Source organism: Entelurus aequoreus, linkage group LG13, assembly GCF_033978785.1.
Source record: "Entelurus aequoreus isolate RoL-2023_Sb linkage group LG13, RoL_Eaeq_v1.1, whole genome shotgun sequence".
NCBI lineage: Eukaryota > Metazoa > Chordata > Actinopteri > Syngnathiformes > Syngnathidae > Entelurus > Entelurus aequoreus.
Genome location: NC_084743.1, coordinates 51,655,478 through 51,678,611, shown reverse-complemented (window position 1 = coordinate 51,678,611; position 23,134 = coordinate 51,655,478). Strand labels below are relative to the sequence as shown.

General features: G+C 39.7%; 1 protein-coding gene across 2 annotated transcripts in view; it reads right to left on the bottom strand.

The window, feature by feature from the left end:
- The window catches only part of meis3 (myeloid ecotropic viral integration site 3), a 91,762-nt gene extending 69,060 nt beyond the window's left edge, over positions 1-22,702 (bottom strand). The window contains exon 1 of one of the 2 annotated variants that reach the window (XM_062068622.1): positions 22,627-22,702. The gene's annotated coding sequence lies outside the window, so the exon portion shown is untranslated. The remainder of the gene's footprint in view (positions 1-22,626) is intronic. The other variant, XM_062068623.1, reaches the window with a different exon arrangement.
- Between the last annotated feature and the right edge of the window lie 432 nt (positions 22,703-23,134).

The window sequence follows — 23,134 nt, the reverse complement described above, 5'->3', positions numbered from 1 at the left end:
AGGACTTTTGACTTGGATACACAGACGCCTGTAGAGAACTGGGACAACACAGACTCTTACCAGGATTACTTTGATTTGGATGACAAAGACGCAGACGTGCTACTGTGAGTATGCAGCTTTGGCTTTTTTTTTGCGTATGTACGTAACTTTTTTAAAATATATAAGCTTTATGAACCTTGGGTTAGGTGAACGGTCTTTTGGGCTGAGTGATTGTGTGTGTTGATCATGTGTTTGAATTGTATTGGCGTGTTCTATGGAGCTAGGAGCTAGCAGAGGAGCTAGGAGCTAGCATAACACGTACCGTACCGTACGTGCGCGTCACGTACGTAACTTTTTAAAAATATATAAGCTTTATGAACCTTGGGTTAGGTGAACGGTCTTTTGGGCTGAGTGATTGTGTGTGTTGATCAGGTGTTTGAATTGTATTGGCGTGTTCTATGGAGCTAGGAGCTAGCAGAGGAGCTAGGAGCTAGCATAACAAACACGCAGGTGTTATTATGCAGGATTAATTTGTGGCATATTAAATATAAGCCTGGTTGTGTTGTGGCTAATAGAGTATATATATTTCTTGTGTTTATTTACTGTTGTAGTCATTCCCAGCTGAATACCAGGTACCGTGAGTATGCAGCCTTGGCTGCTAAACATTCGATAACTTGACCGTATGTGCGCGTCACGTACGTAACTTTTTAAAAGTATATAAGCTTTATGAACCTTGGGTTAGGTAAACGGTCTTTTGGGCTGAGTGATTGTGTGTGTTGATCAGGTGTTTGAATTGTATTGGCGTGTTCTATGGAGCTAGGAGCTAGCAGAGGAGCTAGGAGCTAGCATAACAAACACGCAGGTGTTTTTATGCAGGATTAATTTGTGGCATATTAAATATAAGCCTGGTTGTGTTGTGGCTAATAGAGTATATATATGTCTTGTGTTTATTTACTGTTGTAGTCATTCCCAGCTGAATATCAGGTCACCCCCGGCTCTCACAGCATCTTCCCTATCTGAATAGCTTCAACTCCCCACTAGTCCTTCACTTGCACTTTACTCATCCACAAATCTTTCATCCTCGCTCAAATTAATGGGGAAATTGTCGCTTTCTCGGTCCGAATCTCTCTCACTTCATGCGGCCATCATTGTAAACAATAGGGAACTTTGCTTATATGTTCAACTGACTACGTCACGCTACTTCCGGTAGGGGCAAGCCTTTTTTTATCAGATACCAAAAGTTGCAATCTTTATCGTCATTGTTCTATACTAAATCCTTTCAGCAAAAATATGGCAATATTGCGAAATGATCAAGTATGACACATAGAATAGATCTGCTATCCCCGTTTAAATAAAAAAAATTCATTTCAGTAGGCCTTTAAGTTATGCGGCTCCAGACAGATGTTTTATTTTTTGGTCCAATATGGCTCTTTCAACATTTTGGGTTGCCAACCCTTGGCCCAGACCTTCAATTGTATTGTTTTTTTTTAAATGCCTTTGGGCATTAAATGTAATGATGTTTAATGCCATTTAAGGTCTTAAGTTTTGCAAAATCCATTTAATGACTTTTAATGCTATTTAATAACCCCCGGAAACCCAGATAATATAAATTATGAACTAAAACGGGAAAGCGGATTTAAAAAAAAGTATTCTTTCAGTGTGTGTGTACCTTCATGAGTGCTTTGCTGTATATGTGTATGTATATCCTGGAGGTTATGCTAATATTTCAGCATCAACAGGATGCTGCCCGTTGACAAGAAGCAACTAATGTGTTCAAACAGCTGTTTGAGGGCACACATCCTTTGTTCAGCTAGAGAAGGTAGTGGGCTGCAAGGCCACCCAGCCTTGTTGACTCCAGTGACTCCGCCATTAAGAAAATATGGCTGCCTTGACCTCTGGAAAACCTTACACAAGCACCCAAAACATCAGAGAAGTGTGACCCTCCACTGCCCGCATCATGACAGAGTGGGAGCGGAGTGATGGAGAAAGAAAAGACGAGGGAAAGAAACAGAGAGGGCTAAAAGTTAAGGGGTGGGGGGTGGGGGGAGTAGTTTTATGAGCGTGCGCCGCTCTAGTTTCTGGGTCATCTGGACGCATGGAATTGCATTTTGAGACCCTACTTTGCTCGGCCTCCCATACTTTTACACCAATAATCCACATTTATCCAATAATCCTGCAGCCTAACCCTGTTTGGGTGGGCGGATCCATCCAAACATCCATAGTATCGATACCAAGGTTATAGTATCTGTATCACATTGATACTGATACAATCAACAAGGCCATTCCGTCAGTGATGTGCGGATCGATACTGAAATATCGCTAGCGCCGATAGCAGATTTTTTTCTGTAACATCGACTCTCCAATAAAAATATTGATACTTAAATGTTTTAGCTGTTTGAGATCATATATATCCTGAACAGGAACACAGTGTAAAAAAGTAATTAAACTTGTGGATAAGGGAACGTGTCAATGTTGGATGCTTTTCTTGAGTGTTCTTTTTTTTAAAATTCATTATTTCAGACAATGACACAAAAAGGAGTACAAGGTAACAACACATGATAATATTAATTGAAAATGGATGGATGGATGGAATAAAATGCAAAAGGTAACGTACAGTCTGCAAGCATGATGATCCAGTTTTGCCTGAAAGGGAGTGAGAAGAAAATAATGTATTTAATCCCATTCCCAGTTCTCTATTAAGTGATGAATACATTTAGCTTCACTGTTACTTTGTTCAAGGATTATGATACAAATGCATAATACAAGTGTAATTTACATGTTCAGTATTTTTACGTTAATATGTTAATGTAACCTGCGATGAGGTGGCGACTTGTCCAGGGTGTACCCCGCCTTCCGCCCGATTGTAGCCTAGATAGGCTCCAACGCCCCCCGCGACCCCGAAGGGAATAAGCGGTAGAAAATGGATGGATGAATGGATGTTAATGTAACTTACAAACCCCAAAACTGGTGAAGTTGGCACGTTGTGTAAATCGTAAATAAAAACAGAATACAATGATTTACAAATCCTTTTCAACCTATATTCAATTAAATAGACTGCAAAGACAAGATACTTAACGTTTGAATTGGTAAACTTTGTTATTTTTTGCAAATTGCTGGCACAAGTGGCAAAAAAGACTGAGACAGTTGAGGAATGCTCATCAAACACTTATTTGGAACATCCCACAGGTGAACAGGCTTATTGGGAACAGGTGGGTGCCATGATTGGGTATAAAAGCAGCTTCCATGAAATGCTCAGTCATTCACAAACAAGGACGGGGCGAGGGTCACCACTTAGTGAAAAAAATGTGTGAGCAAATTGTCGAACAGTTTAAGAAAAACATTTCTCAACGAGCTATTGCAAGGAATTTAGGGAGTTAACCATTCACGGTCCTTAATATCATGAAAAGGTTTAGAGAATCTGGAGAAATCACTGCACGTAAGCCATGATATTACGGACCTTGGATCCTTCAGGCGGTATTGCATCAAAAAGCGACATCAGTGTGTAAAGGATATCACCACATGGGCTCAGGAACACTTCAAAAACCACTGTCAGTAACTACAGTTTGTCGCTACATCTGTAAGTGCAAGTTTAAACTCTACTATGCAAAGCCAAAGCCATTTATCAACAACACCCAGGAATGCTGCCGGCTTTGCGGGGCCCGAGCTCATCTATGATGGACTGATGCAAAGTGGAAAAGTGTTCTGTGGTCTGACCACTGTGGACGTCGTGTCCTCCATACCAAAGAGGAAAAGAACCATCCGGATTGTTATAGGCGCAAAGTTTAAAAGCCAGCATCTGTGATGGTATGGGGGTGTATTAGTGCCCTAGACATGGGTAATTTACACATCTGTGAAGGCACCATTAATGCTGAAAGGTACATACAGGTTTTGGAGCAACATCCAAGCAACGTTATCATGGACGTCCCTGCTTATTTCAGCAAGACAATGCCAAGCCAAGTGTTACAACAGTGTGGAGTCATAGTAAAAGAGTGCGGGTACTAGACTGGCCTGCCTGTAGTCCAGACCTGTCTCCCATTGAAAATGTGTGGCGCATTATGAAGCCTAAAATACCACAACGGAGACCCCCGGACTGTTGAACAACTTAAGCTGTACATCAAGCAAGAATGGGAAAGAATTCCACCTGAAAAGCTTAATATTCAGTTGAATATAAGTTGAAAAATATTTGCATATCATTGTATTCAGTTTTAATTTACGAATTACACATCGGGCCAACTTCACTGGTTTTGGGTTTTGTACAGTATGTACGCATGATGATCCAGTTTTGCCTGAAAGGGAGTGAGAAGAAGATAACTTATTTAATCCCACCCACAGTTCTCCATTCAGTGATTAATACATTTAGCTTCACTGTTACTTTGTTCAAGGATTATAATAAAAGTGTTCTTTACATCTTCAGTATTTTCACATTAATATGTTCATGTAACTTAATTGTGAATTAGTTTGTATTTTATTTGTAGTTTTTAATAATAATTTTTAATGCTTTTATTAATGTAGTCATTTCCTTTTTTATGGTTTGAAACACCATTTTCGTGGACTTTGTCATGTTTTTTTTCTGTTATATTATCTTCACTATATTGTTATTCATGCCACTACCTCAATATACTGCAGAGTTTGAAAAACATAACTCTGTCTTGTATTCTTTATGCTATGCGGCATGCTATAATAGAGACTGTGCAGTTTCCAACAAGTCAAATGTAAAACATTTTAAATACTTTTTTAAGACCATAATGAATATATTTTAAGTCCACTTAATATCAATACTGACAAAAAAGTACAAAGACATAAAGGAAAACCGGAGGGCCAGAAGAATTGTAAGTATATGAATTAATTCACTGCCCTTTCACATTGGAAAACAAAATGGTTAAACAAACTACTGATTGAAAAATAATATTAGCAAACATAATAACAGCCATTTTTTAGAATTGCCAAAGAACTGTTTTCTTGCAAACAGTAGGCTTCATATCAAGTGTTTTCATGTAACAACAACCAGAATGTCAGCAATGGTAGAGGAAAGCACAACAATATATTGTCTGTGAAAGGGACTGTTAGCATCTATGCTAAAGCTAAATGTTTCACTTTTGCAGTGTTTTTTTTTAAAAAACATCTACAGTACGTATCTGAACAAAGTTGTGAAAAACAGAGAGTGCAGACAGAGCCATTGTCTAAAAAGAAAGAAGGCGATTTGGCTTGCAAGCCCCAAACAGAATTTGAATGTGAATAATGTGGATAACATTCTAACTTGCTCAGCTCATTTTGTATCTGGTATGTATGAAAAGATTTGACCTGTTTTTGTAACTTTTTTGAAAACATATTGCTAACAAACAAGGACTAGTTTTTATAAAAGCATGACAAGATGACATTTGCAAATCTTCCCTTCTTTCCTCACCCCACCACAAACTGAGTGTAAACACTAAACAGACAACCTCTATAGCTTTTAATGTCACTTGCTGTATCAACCCTGGAGAAAATATTGGGCATGAGAAGCTGACCTGAAATTATTAGAATAAATAATATAAATAATATAAGAGAAATATGTTTGTTTTTTTAAGTTTTACTGTTGTGAGTACACTACTACCACAGAGAATTTAGCGTGTGCTTACTGAAGGTAATAGTATAATTTCACTAGTAAACATCTCATAATAATCTCCTTTGGTAATCGGCGCCACTTTACCCACATAACACTCCTTTGAGGGGTTAAGTTGATCCTGTATTGATGTGTTTGTGACGTTTCAGCAGCTTTTGAGACGGACTTGTCCCAGATTTTTGACTTTCACATTATCATTCCATTTACTTGCACGGAAATGTTTACAAACACTTCTCTCCTTGATGGCTCTACATCCGGGTCCTAAACTCTTTATACGTTTCCATTAACCCGCTTTGAGCATGCATGAAATGGATCATTCTGGAGCCACAAAATCGTTGAACTTGCACTTAACCATCGTATGCTGCAAGAACACATAGATGCGCGCGCACCGCACACTAGGTGGCTTGCGATTAATTCTGACCCTACAGCACAGGTAGCCTACTTTGGTTTCATTTTGTAATTACGTTATATTTAAAAGCAAGACTGAAGTTTATGCATGTTTTAAATAAAAGTAACAGGAATCGATTTTTAAGATATTTCAAAATCATTTTTAAGACCTTTTATGAGATACTATGAGAATTTTAGACATTAAATTGTTGGATTTAAGACTTTTTAAGACCCCGCGGGTACCCTGTATATTTTGAAATACACAACGTTTTAAATTGTAGCAGACAAATTAGGTATATTTGCTCAAAGTATCGGTATCGGACCGGTATTGCCTAACGTGAAAAATTGCCATTTTTATAGGTGCGTCCATTATTTGTGATTTTTCACATCCATGAACAGCAAGGAATCTACAGTATTGTCATTGATAATACTAGTCCTGTAACTTAATCTCGGATCAATCGTAAAATTTGCAGTATCGTCCACTACAACTAGAGTATGAGTACCTTTTACATTTGTACTGATACGGTACTAAGTAGGGATGATACTCGAAACCGGTTTTCCCGGTTGTTTGATAAGAAAAAAATCGAGTCCTCGGACTCGAATCCCTTTTTGAGAACCGGTACCCGTTATCGAGACCACTATAGTAAAGGAAAAGAGTTGATTCTTTATTCGAATCCCGTCCCGACCAGAAATACTCTGTGGGACATCACAATAAATGACGTCACGTAGCTCAGTCATTAGGCGCAGATAGCGAAAGCAGGAAAACAATGGACGGGAAAAAGCGCTCCAAGGTGTAATAAAGTTCAAAACAAAAGCTATAATCCATCGAATAACTTTACTGAGAGATTTTAGCAGGGTAAAACACATGACGAACACTTTTACGACCAACCGGAAACATAGCAACGCACCTCCTTTACGGCAGCTGTCGCAACGTTCTTAAAACAACCGCAGCACATACATATATATACAACATATCTCCCTTTTTTAACTTTTGTTTTTCTTTCCTTGTAAACAAAACAAAATCACACTGTAGATGTGTTGTCTGTCTAATTATAAATAATGCAGACGAGGCGTGTTGGCTGAGTTATTGACGTTTACTTTCACAGCGTGGCAACATGCAACACTTTTCGGGGCTACCGCGCATGCTCGTAACTCCCGTTGCATGCTGGGTAGTGTAGTTGTTATATTCTCTAGCTCATAACATTTTTCCCCCATAAAGAAATAATGTTAACTCAATAAAGTGTATTTCTTTTTTTAGCTTTAACTTTTCATTTATTAGCATTGTAACCACATTTGCAAAGAACTTTTCTCTTCATAGAATGTTCTTTCAATAAAGAAATAAAGTGCAAAAATGTCAAAGCATCATAACAAACAGTTATGTCAAATAGCAGCAGAAGTGCACTTTTTGGAGAGCTGTATTATTTTCAGTTTTGTGCCCAAGGGACTGATTTTATTTAACACTATTATTATTTATACACCTATAGTGATCACAAAGACAGGTTGTTTTTGTGTTACTGTATATATTTGTTTCTCTGAAAAATCCCACTTAATATACTTTGGGTAACAACAGTCAATATTTATTTATTTTATTTTATTTTTTTAGGTGGGTAACAGTCAATATTTATTTATTTATTAGATTTTATTTTTTTATTATATAATAAAAGTGAGCTTTTGTTAAACCAAATATTGTGTGTTTTTTTCCATATACAACAACCTATCTGGACTCGATAAGAGAATCGATAAGGAATCGGTTCGATAAGAGGATTCGATAATAGGCTCGAACTCGATAATTCCTTATCAAACATCATCCCTAGTACTAAGTCCCGTTACCTGGAAATCAGAACCAATTTATGGTAATTTTCGGTGTGTTAATGTGGTGATGGTCATTTGTTTAATGATAAAATATTGTTTTATTTATTTAACTTTGAACACTAAGATGATAATGATAACTGTGCTGTCCAGTTTTAAGATCTTGTTTTCTTACACTTATGAGCAGGGAAGTCCATCCCTACATGTAGACCACGCACTGTGCGAAGGACCATGCGATCAATAGGGGCCCCATATAACGTGAAGAAGTGCAGGGAAAATGTCAATTAACGAATGACAGGAAGCTTCATATCAAATTTTACCGCAAACGTATTCCAAGCCGCTTGAATAATGGAAAATTTCCCATGGTCAGTAATGCTTGTCTAGAAAGGTGGTGGTGCTAGGTTTGAATCCCAGTCAGAGTTGAATTATTTATACATTTATATTAAAATTATGTTAAAATTGTTATTTTGCACCAAAAAAATGTTTTATATATATTTGACCTTTTATTTCCCACGAATTTGCGTTAAAAACAAATAATGCATTAAATTAAATTCAAGTTTGATTTTAGAAGTTAAAAAAATAAAAATATACATATACATATACATATATATATATATATATATATATATATATATATAATTTTTTATTTTATTTAAATTAAATCTAATTTTCAAGTATGCATTCATTTTGATTTGTCCCATGTGTGTTGCCGTAGCCAGGAAGTAGTCTTTTGCTATTAAGTTGAATATTCTAGTTTAGTCTTATGTTGAGCCCTACAATGTGTTTATACTGTAAGTAGTGTACATTTTACACACCAGCTGTTTGATTGTAAACTGCATCTTAGTACTATTTCCAAATCTGAAGTCGCCTTGTTAAATTGGTAATGCTAATCAGTAGCATTTTAATGGCATATCCAATGTGGGGCGGCGTGGCGAAGTTGGTAGAGTGGCCGTGCCAGCAATCGGAGGGTTGCTGGTTACTGGGGTTCAATCCCTAGTCACGTCTGTTGTGTCCTTGGGCAAGACACTTCACCCTTGCTCCTGATGGCTGCTGGTTAGCGCCTTGCATGGCAGCTCCCGCCATCAGTGTGTGAATGTGTGTGTGAATGAGTGAATGTGGAAATACTGTCAAAGCGCTTTGAGTAGCTTGAAGGTAGAAAAGCGCTATACAAGTATAACCCATTTATCATTTATCAATGTAAACTAGCATTGAGCTAGCCTGAAAAGAAGTGGAACCTTATTTGTGAGAGCTTTTTATCAGGCATACAAGCTTTGTTGGCATGGAAAACCAGAGACTTTATCAAGGGCCAGTCTGCTGTGTTTGCCTGCCAAGTGCTTAGGCCGATGGCGAGTCTGCATCCGGACGGTACGTCACGTGCAAAGGTATCAAAATGTGGTATCGCTTGATTTGACATGAATGAGTACTCAGTAGTACCTCCAGTAAGAAAGTACAGAATTCAGTACCCATCCCTTCAACATAGTTCTCTTTTTTCTCCTCCTCTTTCTTTATTTCCACATTCTGTTTACTTGTTTGTCTATATGGACCCTCAACCGCACTCTGCATCTCTTTTTTGTTTATAGTAAACCAAAAGTACTTCTGCTAGGTCCCCATCAAGCCTCCCCTGCCCTGTGCTTCTTATAGATGGAGATTAACTGGGGAGCGCAGCACCATCCGTCCTCATGACTGTTTGTTGTTAAGGAGATGGATGGAGGCTCCTTCTGCCAGCCGCACGCAGCCGCAATTACACCGGCCGCCATGATGGATGGAGGGGAGGGAAAGGGCGGAGGGAAGAGAAGGAGATGGAGAGAGGCTGATAGAGAGAGGGGCATCTATCACGCCCCTTAATCTACCTGTCAGTGCACAGGCATGGATGGAGGGGGTCGGCTTTACCCCAGCTGCTGGTCAGAGCTTTAATTCTTTTTCCTCTTACACTTTATTTGTTCCAACTCATTCCTGAAGACTTAAGTCTAAACTGAACTGAACCCATTAAACGCCCCAAAGTCTTCAATGATGACTGTTAGTCAGGGCTTTTTTTGTTTACATCCTCCTGAGAACCATTGTCCACTGCAGTAGTGGACGTTTGCAGCATTATTATTTATCATAATGCAGTGCATTTAGTGTTGGATGCAAATCCAGTAATTAAAATATTGATATTGGGAAGGCTTTCTTCCCCTTAGAGACCTCACTATGCTTGCACCGTGCAACCATCTGAACGACTCAGATAGTCTGTGCAACAGCTGGTTACAGTATTGGTTACATTATGAAGCTACATAAGAGGGGAGAATATTATTGTCAGGCTTGTCACTGACAGTTTGGTTATGTTTTAGTTTTTCCTATGTGTTTGTTTTATTTCCTGTCAGCGCTCTTATTTTTGTTCAGTTTCCTGCTTCTCTACCTGAGCGCTGTTTCCCCTCAGCTGCAGCTGATTAGCACCTGGCCACACCTGGTGTCAATCAGCCGGCTGCTATTTAGACCTGCCTTGCCCTCCAGTCAGTGCTGCAGTATTGTAAGCTACTAGCTGTATGCTGTGGACTGTTTTCTGTCTCCAGTTCTCCCTCTTTCCTCTTTCCTAGTTCCTGTTTGCTGTCTCAAGTGTGCCTGTTTCCTGGTTTCTGGTTCGTGTTTTCCCTGCATTTTTTGGACATTAAAACCATGTTTTCCTGTATCAAGCCTGCCATTTCTGCATCTTGGGGTTCGCCACCACCACCATTTCCTGACTATTATGCTAGGACATGTCAGGATGATGCAGGAAAGTTGATCAACACATCAAATTACATTAATAAACACAGTCTCCCGAAAATACATTTTCAGAAGAGTTAAAAAAAAAAAAAAGCAAACATTTACATTTTGCACTGTGGGATCTTAAGAAGGTTCTAAGTAGAGCTTCACAATGGTGGGAGTGAGACAAAATAAGTTACGCAATGTATTGCAACCAACAATTAAACTAAATGTTCATCAGCTGGTCAAAAGGGTGCCCCGACACAATTCAGATATCTTTCTGGATTATATTGGTTTACAAAGAGAAAATATTTAATGTTCGAACTGAGAGACTACATTTTTTTTTAAGCTTTTCAGGTGGAATTCTTCCCATTCCAAAACCTGTATGTACCTTTCAGCATTAATGGTGCCTTCACAGATGTGTAAGTTACCCATGCCTTGGGCACTAATACACCCCATACCCATACTTGCCAACCTTATGTGGTGTTACGGTGCGGATGTTCTCCCGAAATGTGTTTGTCATTCTTGTTTGGTGTGGGTTCACAGTGTAGCGCATATTTGTAACAGTGTTAAAGTTGTTTATACGGCCACCCTCAGTGTGACCTGTATGGCTGTTGACCAAGTATGTCTTGCAGTCACTTACGTGTGTCTGTAGAAGCCGCATACAACATGCAACTGGGCCGGCACGCTGTTTGTATGGAGAAAAAGCGGACGCGACGACAGGTTGTAGAGGACGCTAAAGGCAGTGCCATCACGGCACGGCCTAAATATTGTTGTTCGGGTGAAAATCGGGAGAAATTCGGGAGAATGGTAGCCCCGGGGGATTTTCGGGAGGGGCACTGAAATTTGGGAGTCTCCCGGAAAAATCAGGAGGGTTGGCAAGTATACCCATACCATCACAGACATTTCAACTTTGCGCCTATAACTATCCGGGTGGTTCTTTTCCTCTTTGTTCCGGAGGACACAACGTCCACAGTTTCCAAAAACAATTTGAAATGTGGACTCGTCAGACCATAGAACACTTATCCACTTTGCATCTGTCCATCTTGGATGAGCTCAGGCCCAGCAAAGCCGCCGACGTTTCTGGGTGTTGTTGATAAATGGCTTTCGCTTTGCATAGTAGAGTTTTAACTTGCACTTACAGATGTAGTGACGAACTGTAGTTTCTGACAGTGGTTTTCTGAAGTGTTCCCGAGCCCAAGTGGTGATATCCTTTACACACTGATGTCGCTTTTTGATGCAGTACCTCCTGAGGGATCGAAGGTCACAGGCATTCAATGTTGGTTTTCAGTCTTGCTGCTTACGTGCAGTGATTTCTCCAGATTCTCTGAACCTTTTGATGGTATTACGGACCGTAGACGGTGAAATTTCTAAATTCCTTGCAAAAGCTAGTCGAGAAACGTTATTAAGCAATTTGGTCAGGCATTTGTTCACAAAGTGGTGACCCTCGCCCCATCCTTGTTTGTGAATGACTGAGCATGTCATGGAAGCTGCTTTTATACCCAATCATGGCACCCACCTGTTCCCAATTAGCCTGTTCACCTGTGGGATGTTCCAAATAAGTGTTTGATGAGCATTCCTCAACTTTCTCAGTCTTTTAGCCACTTGTGCCAGCTTTTTTGAAACATGTTGCAGGCATCAAATTCCAAATGAGCCAATATTTGCAAAAAAAAACTAAGTTTTCCAGTTCAAACATTAAGTATCTTGTCTTTGAAAAGGATTTGCAAATCATTGTATTCTGTTTTTATTTAAGATTTACACAACGTGACAACTTCCCTGGTTTTGGGTTTTGTAAAACAATAATGTTTACGTTAGTATCTTTTAACTTTTAACTTCAGAGAACCAGTGTCTTCTCCAGTGGACACCTTATATTACTTTGGAAAATGCAGATTATCTGAAAAGTTAGCTGACAATTTTATGTTTAATAATGTAAATACCTCACAAATTAATGCTTGGCCTCCTTTTCTAGGTGGTGGTCTATCAAGTAGCTTCTCTATTACTTGTGTTTCCGCAGTGCAGTGTCACCAAACTTTTTACTTGTCCGCGCTGCCGCCTGGTGCATTACCTACTTAAAACATGGGTAACAAATCAATTTAAACCATGAGTTGATTAAATGTTATTAAAAACAACACGGTGGTTTACAACATCACAACTTCTGACCGGCTTTATGTGTCGTCTTGGAAACACTCCAGACAAAGGCGGCGGGCAACTTTGCCTTGCAGTATATGCAAACCAGTTTTGCCAGGGTTTGTTTGTGTGTCTCTTAGTAACATAGCTCAAAGAGTTATGAATAGATTTGAATGAAAACTTCAGGAAATGTCTGGAAAAAAACAATCCTTTCTCTCTCCTTTATGACCTGCCAGACACAGACCTCGCACACGCGCGCTACGCAGGCAATTTTGGCAAATGTAGTTTCCTTACAGACTGCCCAATTCAAAAGGGCTAGCAAAAACTTACGCTGACCAAGCTTTAATTGTACACCGTATCATGTCACGGTAATATTGTGATGATTTTGATACCGAAATACGGCGGTATTTATAATACCGTTACATCCCTTGTAATAAGTGTCCTTAAATGGACAATGTTTGAGCCTTATTCAGCACATTTGTTGCTATAAACAATTATCAAATAATAGTACTTGCATGTTACTTACACATACCAAGTCTCCAAGACAGAAGCATATTCAAAATTATCCAGTAACAAACATGTCATTAAACTTAATGCGTCATGAGCTTAACTTAATGAATTAGTTTGACCACCGGGTTTCACTAAAAACAAACTAAAAGGCAGCATAGGTCCATTTTAGATGGTTAATAATAAATACGGGAGGTCCATGTTTTGTTGTTCTCTGAACAATTTTCCTTCCTTGCCTTTTCTAACATTGCACAGTACAAAATAATAAAAGTACAGTATGTGCTTTGATTCCTGCTGATATTGTATGGGGTTAATATCGGTATCGAGCAATACTCAAGGATCTGATATCAATATCGTATCGGAGGTGAAAAAGTTGTATCAGGACACCCCTAGTTGAAGGGGTCCTATTATGATTTTTTTCCTACATTTAAAACACTTCCTCGTGGTTTACATAAGTAATGGTAGTTCTTTGGTCAACATTTTGCATAGATTATGTTTTACAGACCGTTTTCAAGCCACTTTCTGACTGTCTCTTCAGCATGCGCGGTTTTGTGGGCAGTCTTATTTACGTGCCTACACTTCAACAGTGTCTTCTCCCTGTCATCTTTCTTGTAGTTTCGAGCACTTCCATAGCGATCCACTGACAGACATAAGATTGCACTATACGCTACTTTATATTAAAAATGGCAACAGCTGAGGATGCATGTGCATGTACGAGCCAGTCTGACCCACAACAAGAGGATAGCGAAAAACAAGACGCTTATTGACTAGAGCGCGGACTACAATGCCGGATTCATGCAAAGCTCTTTGGGTAAAAATGTATAAAAAGTTAAAGTTAAAGTACCAATGATAGTCAAACACACACGAGGTGTGGCGAAATGATTCTCTGCATTTGACCCATCACCCTTGATCACCCCATGGGAGGTGAGGGGAGCAGTGGGCAGCAGCGGTGGCCGCGCCCGGGAATCATTTTTGGTGATTTAACCCCCAATTCCAACCCTTGATGCTGAGTACCAAGCAGGGAGGCAATGGGTCCCATTTTTATAGTCTTTGGTATGACTCGGTCGGGGTTTGAACTCACAACCTACCGATCTCAGGGCGGACACTCTAACCACTAGGCCACTGACATGTATATAGACCGCTGACGTCAAACTTGGGAAAACAGTCACAAATTGGGCAAATTCCAAATGACTCGTTTAGCGGCAGTAAGAAGGAAGGCAAGATTGTTTTATCAATAGCTCCGCAATGCCTCCATGGTTTGATTCCACATTTTTGGGACTTATGCAGATCCCAAATAGACAGAAACGGGTACCTATAAGTAAGAAAAGTTGGTTTTGCATAATAGCAAAACCTTTAAGACCACAGCCTTTAAAAGCCAAAATCTTTGCAAAAATGTGGCACAGCTGGGGTTGGACGCATTAAAGGCCTACTGAAATGAATTTTTTTTATTTAAACGGGGATAGCAGATCTATTCTATGTGTCATACTTGATCATTTCGCGATATTGCCATATTTTTACTGAAAGGATTTAGTATAGAACAACGACGATAAAGATTGCAACTTTTGGTATCTGATAAAAAAAAAGGCTTGCCCCTACCGGAAGTAGCGTGACGTAGTCAGTTGAACATATACGCAAAGTTCCCTATTGTTTACAATGATGGCCGCATGAAGTGAGAGAGATTCGGACCGAGAAAGCGACAATTTCCCCATTAATTTGAGCGAGGATGAAAGATTTGTGGATGAGTAAAGTGCAAGTGAAGGACTAGTGGGGAGTTGAAGCTATTCAGATAGGGAAGATGCTGTGAGAGCCGGGGGTGACCTGATATTCAGCTGGGAATGACTACAACAGTAAATAAACACAAGACATATATATACTCTATTAGCCACAACACAACCAGGCTTATATTTAACATGCCACAAATTAATCCTGCATAAAAACACCTACGTGTTTGTTACGCTAGCTCCTAGCTCCTCTGCTAGCTCCTAGCTCCATAGAACACGCCAATACAATTCAAACACCTGATCAACACACACAATCACTCAGCCCAAAAGACCGTTCACCTAACCCAAGGTTCATAAAGCTTATATATTTTTAAAAAGTTACGTACGTGACGCGCACATACGGTCAAGCTATCAAATGTTTAGCAGCCAAGGCTGCATACTCACGGTACCTGGTATTCAGCTGGGAATGACTAAAACAGTAAATAAACACAAGACATATATATACTGTATTAGCCACAACACAACCAGGCTTATATTTAATATGCCACAAATTAATCCTGCATAAAAACACCTGCGTGTTTGTTATGCTAGCTCCTAGCTCCTATGCTAGCTCCTAGCTCCATAGAACACGCCAATACAATTCAAACACCTGATCAACACACACAATCACTCAGCCCAAAAGACCGTTCACCTAACCCAAGGTTCATAAAGCTTATATATTTAAAAAAAGTTACGTACATACGCAAAAAAAAGTTGCGCACATACGGTCAAGCGATCAAATGTTTAGAAGCCAAAGCTGCATACTCACAGTAGCACGTCTGCGTCTTTGTCATCCAAATCAAAGTAATCCTGGTAAGAGTCTGTGTTGTCCCAGTTCTCTACAGGCGTCTGTGTACCGAAGTCAAAAGTCCTCCTGGTTAGAGTCTCTGTTATCCGAGTTCTTCCATCTTGACTGCATCTTTCAGGAATGTAAACAAAGAAGCGCCGGCTGTGTACTGTTGTTGCTGACTACGTTCGAAAAATACGTCCATTTCGCACCGACAACTTTCTTCTTTGCTTGCTCAGCTTCCTTCTCCATAATGCAATGAACATGATTGCAACAGATTCACGAACACAGATGTCCAGAATACTGTGGAATTATTAAATGAAAACAGAGCTTTTTCGTATTGGCTTCAATGTGGAAGGCATAGCCGTGTTCGTCGGGCCACGTCACGCGCATACGTCATCCTCAGAGGCGTTTCGAACCGGAAGTTTAGCGGCAAATTTAAAATGTCACTTTATAAGTTAACCCGGCCGTATTGGCATGTGTTATAATGTTAAGATTTCATCATTGATATATAAACTATCAGACTGCGTGGTCGGTAGTAGTGGGTTTCAGTAGGCCTTTAAGAAAGTTGTTTTTAACTTCAGAGATCCTGACGGTTATGGAACAAAAAAGCGCATGTTAGAGCCAAAACAATTTGATTGGCTGTCCATCGAAACATGGGACGATCCTCTGAATATTTAAGAACAAAAAAAAACATCTTCAAAGGCCACAAAAAGGCTTGTTTTGAATTTGCATGAGAGCACCAAAATGGTAAATTGAAAGGTGGAAGAAGATGTTATTTTTTGTAGCGAAAATGTATGGTCCTGATGGCTTCCTATGTTACTGGCATAACAAGGAAATCCTACCTGAGGATGTTTTCTTCACAGCACCATCATGGTCTGGGGTGCTTTTTCCTTCAATGGAACGATGGCGATTCAGGTTGTGTTCGGGCGTCAAACGTCAGCTGGCGATGTGGTGATGTTGCAGGGGCCATTACTGAGGACTGAAGGCCCTCGTCTGACAGAGTACTTCTTCCAGAGGAATAACTTCATCTTTTGGACCGTCCTGCGTGTTATCAATTGTCTTTGTAGATCACCGGCAAAAGTGGTACAGACTTCCCAATTTAAATGAGGTTTTTGTGTTGTATGCCGGCTGTCACCATGGAGACATTCATTTCCCTCCACATTATGATCCAACCTGTCGCTGTATTGAAGCGCGATCCAGACAACAGAACCTATTTTTAGGTTATATGGGGTGCTGCGGTGTTGTGATGGATCATTCCAGATGCAAGAAATGCATGTTGCATTATGCATATACAAAACCCAAAACCAGTGAAGTTGGCATGTTGTGTAATTGGTAAATTAAAACAGAATACAATGATTTGCAAATCCTTTTCAACCTTATATTCAATTGAATACACTGTAAAGACAAGATACTTAATGTTCGAACTGAGAAACTTTATTTTTTTTTGCAAATAATCATTACCTTAGAATTTAATGGCAGCAACACATTGCAAAAAAGTTGGCACAGGGGCATTTTTACCACTGTGTTACATGGCCTTTCCTTTTAACAACACATAGATGGCTTTCACTTTGCATAGTAGAGTTTTAACTTGCACTTACAGATGTAGCGAGGAACTGTAGTTACTGACAGTGGTTTTCTGAAGTGTTCCTGAGCCCATGTGGTGATATCCTTCACACACTGATGTCGCTTTTTGATGCAGTACCGCCTGAGGGATCGAGGTTACAGGCCTTACGTGCAGTGATTAATCCAGAATATCTGAACCTTTGATGATATTACGGACAGTAGATGGTGAAATCCCTAGATTCCTTGCAATAACTGGTTGAGAAATGTTGTTCTTAAACTGTTTGACAATTTGCTCACACATTTGTTGACAAAGTGGTGACCCTCGCCCCATCCTTGTTTGTGAATGACTGAGCATTTCATGGAAGCTGATTTTATACCCAATCATGGCAGCCACCTGTTCCCAATTAGCCTGTTCAACTGTGGGATGTTCCAAATAAGTGTTTGATGAGCATTCCTCAACTTTATCAGTATTTATTGCCACTTGTGCCAGCTTTTTTGAAACATGTTGCAGGCATCAAACTCAAACGCTAAGTATCTTGTCTTTGCGGTGTATTCAACTGAATATAGGTTGAAAAGGATTTGCAAATCATTGTATTCTGTTTTTATTTATGATTTACACAAAGTGCCAACTTCACTGGTTTTGGGTTTGTAAGTGATACTATAACAATACTGTATATCCCCTTTATTAAAAAATGTTTTTAACGTACTTACACCAAAACAAATCAATTGAGTTTGCTTTAATCAGGCCATTAAGTCATCCACCATACAATTATAAAATTATATAGCTGAATAGATAATACGTCTAATATTTGTATTTCTGTCAGTATATATATACACACACACAAATGGAATATTCTATCTCTTAGTCGTCTGTCTTTGCAGCATGATCACCTTCTTTCACTCAACCATTTGTGTATAACTTTGACAGTTAAAGGGCAACGGCACATTTTTTTGTAATTTTCCTTATTGTTTACAATCATTATGAGAGACAAGAGCACACGTCTATTTTTTTTTTTTACGATTTTAAAGATTTAAAAAACGATTGTAGCTGAGATAGGCTCCAGCGCCCCCCGCGACCCCGAAGGGTATAAGTGGTAGAAAATGGGTGGATGGATGGAAAAAACGCTTGAAAGATGCAGCTAATGGGTGTCACTGTGTAGCCTTCAAAACCCTCTAAAACAACCTCAAAACACTCCATCAATGTTTTATATACACAGTACAAATCTATATATAATGTAGTAACAGACACGTTCATAACAATATGTAATACGTACAATGTTTACCGTATTTTGGTCATTTTAAATCATTTCCAGGACTGATTTCTTACGCGCATTGATTTCTGTTTTCTTAGCGGAGCACGTCTTACTTCTCGCAACAAATGTTTGTGCTAAATGTAGACGCAAAACGGCGGCCGCAGAACAGTTTCAGTCTTGATAAATCACATTTTTTATTGAGATTGTATTTGCATCTCATCATCTCAGTATTGTGGGCGTTCTGATAATCAATATTTATTATGCATATTCATGAAGACAGACACGCTAAATGGATTGTGCTCTCTATTTTGCGCATTTAGGAGACGCAATCTTCTGCACACGCGCTTCGTCGATCAGCTTTGCGTGCGCTATCAAGTTTGCATATTTTTCAGAACACACTAAGTACGGATGGCAATATGGCCTAAATTCTACATTGCGATAGATAATGCAACCTCCTGCGATAACGATATATATCACAATATATTATTTGGAATGCAAATGATAATAGACCCATTTCAATACAAGTTAAAGGCCTACTGAAAGGATTTTTTTTTATTTAAACGGGGATAGCAGATCCATTCTATGTGTCATACTTGATCATTTTGCGATATTGCCATATTTTTGCTGAAAGGATTTAGTAGAGAACATCGACGATAAAGTTTGCAACTTTTGGTCGCTTTTCCATTAATTTGAGCGAGGATGAAAGATTTGTGGATGAGGAACGTGAGAGTGAAGGACCAGAGTGCAGTGCAGGACGTATCTTTTTTCGCTCTGACCGTAACTTAGGTACAAGTGCTCATTGGATTCCACACTTTCTCCTTTTTCTATTGTGGATCACGGATTTGTATTTTAAACCACCTCAGATACTATATCCTCTTGAAAATGAGAGTCGAGAACGCGAAATGGACATTCACAGTGACTTTTATCTCCACGACAATACATCGGCGACGCTCTTTAGCTACGGAGCTAACGTGATAGCATCGGGCTTAAATGCAGATAGAAACAAAAGAAATAAACCCCTGACTGGAAGGATAGACAGAAAATCAACAATACTATTAAACCATGTACATGTAACTACACGGTTAATGCTTTCCAGCCTGGCGAAGCTTAACAATGCTGTTGCTAACGACGCCATTGAAGCTAACTTAGCAACCGGACCTCACAGAGCTATGCTAAAAACATTAGCTATCCACCTACGCCAGCCAGCCCTCATTTGCTCATCAACACCCGTGCTCACCTGCGTTCCAGGGATCGACGGAGCGACGAAGGACTTCACCCGATCATAGATGCGGTCGGCGGTCCGGAGACGGAGGAAGTCAAGGTGAGGTCGGCGGCTAGCGCGTCTGCTATCCATCTCAAAGTCCTCCTGGTTGTGTTGCTGTAGTCCGCCGCTAATACACCGATCCCACCTACAGCTTTCTTCTTTGCAGTCTTCATTGTTCATTAAACAAATTGCAAAAGATTCACCAACACAGATGTCCAGAATACTGTGGAATTTTGGGATGAAAACAGAGCTTTTTGTATTGGATCCAATGGGGTCTGAATACTTCCGGTTCAACCATTGACGTCACGCGCAAACGTCATCATATCGAAACGTTTTCAGCCGGAAGTTTGCCGGGAAATTTAAAATTGCACTTTATAAGTTAACCCGGCCGTATTGGCATGTGTTGCAATGTTAGGATTTCATCATTGATGTATAAACTATCAGACTGCGTGGTCGGTAGTAGTGGCTTTCAGTAGGCCTTTAAAACGTGGCTCGTTACTTTCTGTTGTAACATGGTTCTATCTACACTGCTGTCAAAATGTAATAAACACTTCTTCTTCTGTTGCTTAGATACTTTACATTAGTTTTGGGCAATAATACAAATTTGGGTATCTATAAATACCAAGTAGTTACAGGGGCAGTATCGGTCATACCAATACTGACACTTAAAATGTTCAAGATTATTGAGTGATTATTACATGAAAATTATAACCAGACAAAAACACAAGATGGCGCTGTAAGAATATCAATTAAATATTTCAATAATTTCCTACCATTGGCTCTGATTTAAATAAAAAATGTTTTGCCATAAAGCCATCCTGTGTCAAAGGACTTATTTCCAGAGTTTGTAAACAACAACAAAAACGACAACACATTTTGTGATCGTAAAAACATCGATATACTCATTGTAGTATCGGCCATATACTGATACTATACTTGGTATCGTTACTGTCAATATTTGTATCGATCCGCCCACCTTTGTTTACATTTACGAGCGCTAGCTTGCTGTTAGCTTATCCGCCGACGTTGTAGTGTTACATGTTTAACCAGTCCTCGTCCTCCAGTGATATTGGTACTGGTAAGAAACAGTTTATTTGCCACCATGGAGGAAAAAAATTGCTTTCTTTGCACTGTGGAGGGACGTTAGCTGCTGGCGAGAATACTGCATCACATCGAGGATGCATTTATTCGCTTGTCATTGTTATTCGCATGGTCACTACTGCCTAGTTTCTCTTGTTATATTCTTATTTTTACTGTTATATTTGTATTCTTATTGTTGCTTTTTATTTTTATTCTTATTGTTATATTTTCTATTTTGTTTCCATTTATACCCCCATGATTTACTTTTTAATTTTTAAATTTGATCTCAATTCTGTACACTGCTGCTGGAATTTTTATTTTCCTGAGGGAACTCTCCTGAAGGAATCAATGAAGTACTATCTATCTATCCATCAATCTATCTATCTATCTTGTCACTGTCAAATTTGCGGGACACAGCTAGCGTGCGTCATCAACATGCATTCACAATATAAGTATAGTACTAAAAGTTCTATCTTCGGTCACATTTATCTGAGTTATATCAACTGTATTGCAGGGGCCGTACTTATCAAGCTTCTTAGAGTGCCATTTTACACTTAAGTCCTGAGAATTTGCGAAATTTAGTCCTACTCTCAAACTTAAGAATAAAAGCTTTTTATCAACTTTCTTAAGTCTAAGAATCACTCCTACTCTCCACGATATTTAAGAGACCTTCAGAGGTGTCTTAAGTGGTTAGGAGTTGCCAGCAGGGGATGGCACTGAGGCGAGAGAGACGTGCACGAACGTTCAGGGAGCGGAACGATGTTTTTTTTTTTTTTTTATGACGAGCAGCTGATCAAACGGTATCGTTTAGACAGAGCGGATATTATTTTTGTCACAGATTTAATACTTTTCGATTCCTTGTTGATTTCTGCATGTGTCTGCAGTGGGCTAGTATATATAGAGCCACCCACACCAGTTTCAAATTAGTTGCCTAATTAATGAATTGGAAAGAAAATGTTATGAGAGTAGCGTATGTGTGTGGCCGTGAGGTGAGTGACGTCAGTGAGTGTGTGGGCGAGAGAAGAGAGGGAGCGGTAGCGTGAGTGCTGGCGGGGACTAGTTTGTTTTGTATTATTTTGTAGTTTATTGTCAAAATATACACTCCCATTGTCCACTTAAATACTTCCAAGATATTTCTTTATTCTTAGACAACGGATTCCCTTCCGTGATTGGTCATTTCTATGGACACAGAAATGACGTCACCTAAAATTCCGTTTACGGCACATAGTAATGTCGTAATTCAGCTCTGAGTGTGACACTTAAGATTCAGTCCTACACTTCGCTGAAAGTGTGAGTAAGACGCTTGATAACTAACTTTTAAGTGCAGCTTCCAGCGAAGAATGTATTTACTCTTAAGTCAACTCTTAGCAGACTTCTTAGGAGTAATTCTAAGAAGCTTGATAAATACGGCCCCAGGCCTTTAGTGTTCCTCACCTTTTTTTAATCAAATTGCTGGCATTTGCAAGTTTCTTTGGCCCTTTGGTGGATTATTACCGAATAAAAAAGCATAGAGATTGAGTCACCTACACTTGGGACTGTTTGTTTTGGACACTCGTGTCATTAATAATGAATTAAAATTATTTTTACAGAATGCCGAGGGCCAATAAAAATGGAGCTGTGGGCCGAAAATTGGACACTTGTGAACTGAGTCATCTGCAGTCTTTGCACCTGTGCGGTTTGGCGCCATCAAAGAAAAGCGCCACCAGTGACGGACGACGGAGAAAATCTGCAAACAAACGATTGCCGCAACACTACAGAAACATTATGAAAACTAATCTCCTCCCCACCTTCGCGTCCTCGTCTCCCTCCCTCGCACTGCGTCATCTGTCCAGAAGAGTGAGAGATGGGACGGCGGGTTTAATACTCTCCCCCTTTACGCCTCCCCCGTCCCCACCAGCCAGCCCTGGGAATGATAGATGGACGGACGGAGGAAGGAAGCAGAGGAGGACAGAAAGATTAAAGAAGAGAAGTCTGAAGGTTCATAAATCCAAAGTGGGAGACCTGGCCCGCATCCCACACTAATAAGATCTGCCGGAGATCCATGATGTGGGCGAGAGGGAGACAAAGAGGAGATGGGGAGCGGCGTAATAGCATTAGATATAATCTAATCATGGCAATAAGATGTGAATGGATGAGCGCGAGATCGGTGATTATGTAGAGGAGAGATGGCGGCGCCTTGATGAAGCTCGGAGGCGTGAGGACAAGCCCTCATTGGGGGGTCTTGTGTTTTTATAGCTCACGTTGAAAAGCACCGTGCGCAACTTTTCGGCCCTGTTCAAAATGTTTATGGATGAG